The following is a 6383-nucleotide window of genomic DNA, read 5'->3' on the forward strand; positions in this document are numbered from 1 at the left end:
ATTTACACTAGTGGATACCACAAAATCTTATTTTATACTTAATGGAAGTATAACATTAACTCTTAAGTGTTTATTTAATCTACCGTTTTGATGTGATACATATTCTACGAAACTTTTTTCAATGATCTAACCGTCAAATTTGATTGTACACACTTTGAGATCACATACGTAAAAAATCACAAAAACAAACGTTCAGAGATTAGGTAACAAAACAAAAGTTTTCGACGATTATAAACGAAAATCACAATTTAACGGTTATTTTAGCTTCGATTTTGATGATTTTTGCAGCTACACTCTTCGATCCTATAAGAATGCAATGAATGAATTCGATCTTCAATTTAAAATATTTACACTAGTGGATAAATCTTATTTTATATTTAATGGAAGTATAACATTAACTCTTAAGTGTTTGTTAAATCTATCAATTTGGTAGGATATACATTCTACGAAACTAGTTTCAACAATCCAACCGTCAAATATCTTCTTATATACTATCAGATAGCATGTGTAAAAAATCGCAAAAAATATAATATTTAAAACATGTGTTTATTTATTTTTAATCAATATAACATTTTAAAATAATAAAATCAGACATGATAGAGTACACCAGATGTTCATGTGTGTTTATGTGCCAAACAATGTGCATTGTGACGCATTGGAAAAAATTGTTTAAATTTCTTTGTATCTTGTTGCTTGCCTGTGAGGGAGCATAATCCTTATTACAAAAATGATAGAGCTTTAGATTGTAGTCCGTTGTTATTATTCTCTCAGAAAATTTATGGCTTGTGGGAATTGGGTTCATTAGACTTTAGGGTCATGAGTGAAAAAAAAATTTAAAATATGTGTTTATATATTTGTTTTTAATCAATATAACATTTTAAAATAATAAAATTTTCATTTATGTCGGTTATAACCGCCAGAATACTAAAATAATAACTGCCATAAAGTAAAATAATAAAATAGTCAATTTATGTCGGTTATAACCACTACCATTAACTTAAAAACCGCCAGAATATGTAAAAAATATTATAAAAAAAAAAGATTCAAAAATACCGCCAGTAAATATCTACCAGTATTTTCTTGATATCCGCCAGTAAATATCCGCTAGGAATTTATATCGGATATAACCGACAGGATTTTTCTAATATCCGCCAGTAATTAAATGATGTGTCGGATATAATTTATCCGACAAAATTTTCTAATATCCGCCACCATCATCCACCACCAAAAGCTAATATTGTAGTAGTGATATGGTGTACGGACTCGACCCGTTCTTCTCGTTCAGAGCCGTAAGTGCTTCCATTATCATCTGAAAGTATGGAGGATGAGCGGCGGTTTTGGTTTTGGGTTTTGAAGACCTGCATAGTTTCAAAAATTGGGGATATGAAATTCGAAAGAAATTAAGGATTTGAGAGAAATTTGGGGACAATGGGAGAGAATTGTTCAGAAATAGGGGGGATTAGTTCTTTCTCTTGATACCTCTTCCAGGTGCAACCAAAGACGAAGTCCCACATGGCGGAGCAGTGGCAATGCCTACAAGCCTACTTGTATGCGACACCACAGGTTCAGTGCTTGCATCATCTTCTTTGCACTGCTTCTTCAACCTTGTAAAATCTTCTAGAGAATAATGCGATGTAAGGGCTGATGATCTAGAATTGCATGACTTCGATGTCACATCTTCCGCCTGTGATGTCACATTTTCCAATGGATCTGGGCACGGGTCAGCCGCCTTTCTTCTTCTTCCTCATCAATTCAGAGTAACAAGCTACCAATATCCGTCACATTTCAGAGTTGTTCAGAAATAGGGGGATTGTTTCTTTCTCTGTTTATTGCTTCAAATGACAGAAAATACCCATGTTCTTTCTTTCCGGGTTTTCTTGAATCTGCTGTGAAAAGATCCAAGCATTCATGAAGGTAAAACCGAATTCTTCTCTGGGTTGTTGATTATTACTTGTCTGCGAATTTGATCAGTGCTCAAGATCAGTGTTTATGATATTTAGCTTGGTGCTGTGACTGCACCTGCTTCGCTTGCTGTTGCGAATTTCTGCGATTCTGTATCTGTGATGTGGGAGGGATTGGTGATTGCAGAAGGAAGTTGTTGTTGTTGTTGTTTTTTTTTTTTTTTTTTTTGTAATTTTTGAAGATTTGTGATGAAATTTCTTGTTGTTTCTGGGTCTCAGGAGTGTCAATCTCCTTGGTTGATTTTGTTTCTTGGAGTGTCATTCTTCTTGGTTAATTTTGGTGTTAGTCTTTGGGAAGATTTAGGAAGATCTCAGGAGTGATTTGGTTTCTTGGACTGTCATTCTCCTTAGTTGATTTGGTGCCAGTCTATGTGTATTGTGCAGAGCATTTTCAGCTGCAACATAAATTTCAGCAAGCCTCATATGTTGATCAATTGAGCTCTCAGAAATTTCTGGTGAAGAGTTAAGATTATATAAGGGATTGGAGAGAATGGAGTTTCTTGCGGCTTCTTTGAAGGGCAAGTGGGAGATGATGATCAGAAGCAGAGGTTTGGGTAACTTTGAGAGAGAAGAAGAGATTTCTTGTGGTGCAATTTTCGAGGGGAGAGGCGGTTATTGGCACCCAGTGGTATTCATTTGTTTAGGTTCTTGCAGCATTGAAGACATCTTGGTCTTGCAGTTTCATATCCGTTTCAAAACTCTAGCTAGTTCAAACTTCACTTGGCTACACCAAGTTCAGTTTGAAGGGGGAGTAATAACAGAAATGTTTAGTATAATAACAGAAATGCCACATGGCACTATTATAGTAGTGGAGTTTGTTAGTATAATTAGATATTGTAATTGAGATACATGGCTATATAAAGGATTGTATAGCTATCATTTCCTTAAGTTCATTTGTATACATTTTCTCTAATCAATCAATACAATCTTGTTTGTTTCTCTCTACCATTTCTTTATCTTCCTCTGTACCAATTCTTCATCATTGCAATGTAGTTAATATGAAGGAATAGTTTTGCCCGTTTATCAACCTCTTCTGGCCAGCTAGCACCCCATAATGATTTTTGACAGTCTAAGCGGATCTGCATTCAACAAACCCATAGATGGCAATGACAATTCAACTGAACTTAAACTTTGATATATAACACACGCGCACACATATGTACACGAGTACACACTCTGTGTGTAAGGGAATTTAAAAATGCTAAAGAGTTCATCTGACCCTTTAAAAGGAATCCAATTATCTTTTCCATTAAGGGTAACATGTCAAACCTGATGAAGAACCAAGTAAGGGTAATATGTTAAACCTGAGATAATATATTTTGAATTTGAGGCTCATGCGTGTCTGATAGCATCCAATCAGCACCATCCAACACAAGGTATGTGACGCTTTTCAAGTTCGTACTTTTGCTCTTTAACAAAACAAGCAAGCTACTAAGTGTGTCGATTAAAATCCCACCTCCTGAGCCAAAATATTAATTGCAATCAATAAGTAGAATAACTCTATACTCAAACAAGAAATCCCCTTAAAATCATCACTACACAAAATTGTATGTTACCATAACCAATGCCTGTAACAGAAAAAAAAAAAAAAGTAGCAAAACAATAGTGATAGATAGTAAAATGTAGTTCACCGCCACCACCACCTACCACAAGTCTGACTAGAATTTTCATGCTTAAGCAGGTACAAACATAAGACTTTAATGTTGTAAGCTACAACAAATTTAGCACCCATATGTTGGATTTGTTCAGCGCGTTGAGTTGTTGGAGCTAAAATCAATACTATTGGGCCATCTCCACCACCAGCTGAAGAAAAATTATAAAATGTAAAACTTTATTCCTGATGCATATATAACCAAATATATGATTCAAAGAACTAGGATTTGATTATCTTAAGGATAACTAACATATATAATGCTCACATCGTTTTGGTTGGGAGTTTACATGGAGAATTGCGGGGATCAGATACACTAGCATCTTACCGGATCCTGGTTGAGCAATACCAATGAGGTCACGGTCCTCCAAATCCATTGGCCATACTTGAGCTTGAATTGGTGTAGGTCGAACAAATCCAGCTTTTGAAAATTCTTGTATAAAATGTTATGTGATGATAAAGAGAACTGAACAATTCAATACATATATGTTTATACATTCAAATGGAAATGTATGTTTATTATATTGTATAACAAGTTACATTGTTTAATACAAGAAAAAATAATAATAGCTACCTGGAAACCGATCGAAAGTCCTGATGGGGTTCGGAACATCATCTCAGCCTGCAACACGGATTCCCCTCCGTAGCCTATACTCCTCGACCTCGTTGGGCGCATAAGAGGTGCCATCAGTAGTAATTTCCCTCTTGTGGTGGTCCTGTGTTTCAGGCGTGCCGCCTTGAGCAGTAATTTTCTTCCGCTGGCTCCTATACTCCTTGCCCTCACCGGCCATGTTTGAGGAGCCTTGAGCGGCATCAACACCATAATGATGTGCTAGGGTTACTGAATTGGGGTCATTGGAGCGCTTCGCCATATTCAAGATAGTTAATCTAGGGTTACTGAGTTTTTTATTTTTTATTTTTTTTATTTTTTTATTTTTTATTTTAAACAAAAGGGGTACTGAGTTTTGAATTTTGGTACCAATCACGATCACGGTCGAATTTTTAAGGAGCATTTTGATACATGTAAGGCTTTTAGAGATTTGATCAAACAGCTATTATACACTTTTAATTAATTTACAAATTAAATCTACTATGTACCAAACTCCTAAAATCTTGCAAAAGAAGATATTTTAATTTATGTTCCACTAGCCTTTCTACACTCGCCTTGTGTGTGCAAAAGACCTTTTTTTACATCACGGCGCGCTATGCGCGGCATACAAAGGTTCTTTTTGCTCTTCTACATTTGTGCATACATAAAGAAGGGCCTTTATTATATCACGGGTAAGACTCTAGGTGTAAGCTCTTCTACAAAATCTTGGTAGAGTGTGTCCTTTATAACAAGAGATTTTTAGGTGTATATGGAATATAGACACATACGTTATTGTTTGGGCCCGAAATGACAATTTGGGCCGAGGGTAACAAATGGGCCAAGATTCTTGGTCTAGCGGTCATCTGGGGGCAATGGGCCAGCTGGACATTGGGAGTTGTTTAGTTAATTTCCTGGTCGAGTCCTTTTGCGATAAGGGTTAATTCGGATAAAGACGAAGGTTGAATCCTTATACCACCAGGGGTGTTAAAGCTGAAGACATCAATAGTTGGGGAATGAATCTGGTTCATTATGAAGATAGGTTCAAAGTCCTGATTGAATTAGGATTAGCTGAGTCTTAGTTAGATTAGGATGAGGACTCCTAATCTGTGTGAAGTTCTAACTCGGCTAAAAGTAGGTTTATTCCTATAAATACAGAGGTAATGGCGATGCTGATGCCTCTCCAATTGAACACACAAACAGCCTTGCACAAACTCGCTCTACGCGAAACCTCTCAACAACCTTGAGAAATCTTTCATTTTTCCCTTTTCTCGCCAACACATCTTCAGTTTGGAAAACAACACTGTGAAGGCAATCGGTAACATCTTCAGTTTGGAAAGTAGCACTGTTGCCGTAGAATCAGCCGTCCACGGAGCACCTTCAGTTTGGAAAACAACACTGCGTCGAGGCCAACTGATTACCTATCCAAGTCTCGGTCAAGAAGAATTTTCAAATCCTTGTTGGAATAGGTCATCTCATTAGCCTTCTCGGTGAAGTGAGGTGTTACAGATTACTAGGCTCGGCACATTGAACGCCGAGTTGTTTTATGATTGGATACTCACAAGTAAGTTTCAGAGTTCAGCATTCTGACGGCCAAACCACATTCATTATCAAGACATACATCTCTTTTGAGTACTTGTGCCCGTATAGTCTAGTGCCAGTTCGGCGTGCTTATACTCTTATGAATATAATCACTGTGACTGAACCCGACTTCGACGATCCGTGAACTTCGCAAGACTAGCAGCCTTGTCTTCAGGCTCTAGAACTCGAAGGCCAGGACGTGTTCCTTCCTCGGCCGTAGTCGCAAGATCAAGAAGTCAGCAGTGCGCTCAACGCCACATCCACATATTTTACTCCTCGGCCGACGAGTTGGCACGCCTCGCACACAACTGAAGGACGTAGTTAGCTTATTGATTACTCGGCTTGCGTCCCACATAGGCTTGGTAGTTTTTAGGGTCAACAGTTATATGTTATTATACAAGTTAAGGGATACTTGAAAAATAATTCTCAACATTGGTATATAATATATGGCATAGCATCCTATATTTCTAACACATTAAAAACCCTCTCTTTTATAACATCTGGAGGTTTCTCAAACCAAATTATAGAATCATCATCATATAACCTTAACTTGACGAGGCAATGAACCGCTCACTTACAATTTCCCCAAATATACAAAATACTA

General features: G+C 37.0%; 1 long non-coding RNA gene across 1 annotated transcript; it reads left to right on the plus strand.

The window, feature by feature from the left end:
* Positions 1–1219: 1219 nt before the first annotated feature.
* Positions 1220–2909, plus strand: LOC114822786 (uncharacterized). The gene is made up of 2 exons (XR_003770985.2): positions 1220–1914; positions 2346–2909. It is a non-coding gene; the product is annotated as an uncharacterized lncRNA (long non-coding RNA).
* Positions 2910–6383: the final 3474 nt, after the last annotated feature.

Source organism: Malus domestica, chromosome 17 (assembly GCF_042453785.1).
Source record: "Malus domestica chromosome 17, GDT2T_hap1".
Taxonomy (NCBI): Eukaryota; Viridiplantae; Streptophyta; class Magnoliopsida; order Rosales; family Rosaceae; genus Malus; species Malus domestica.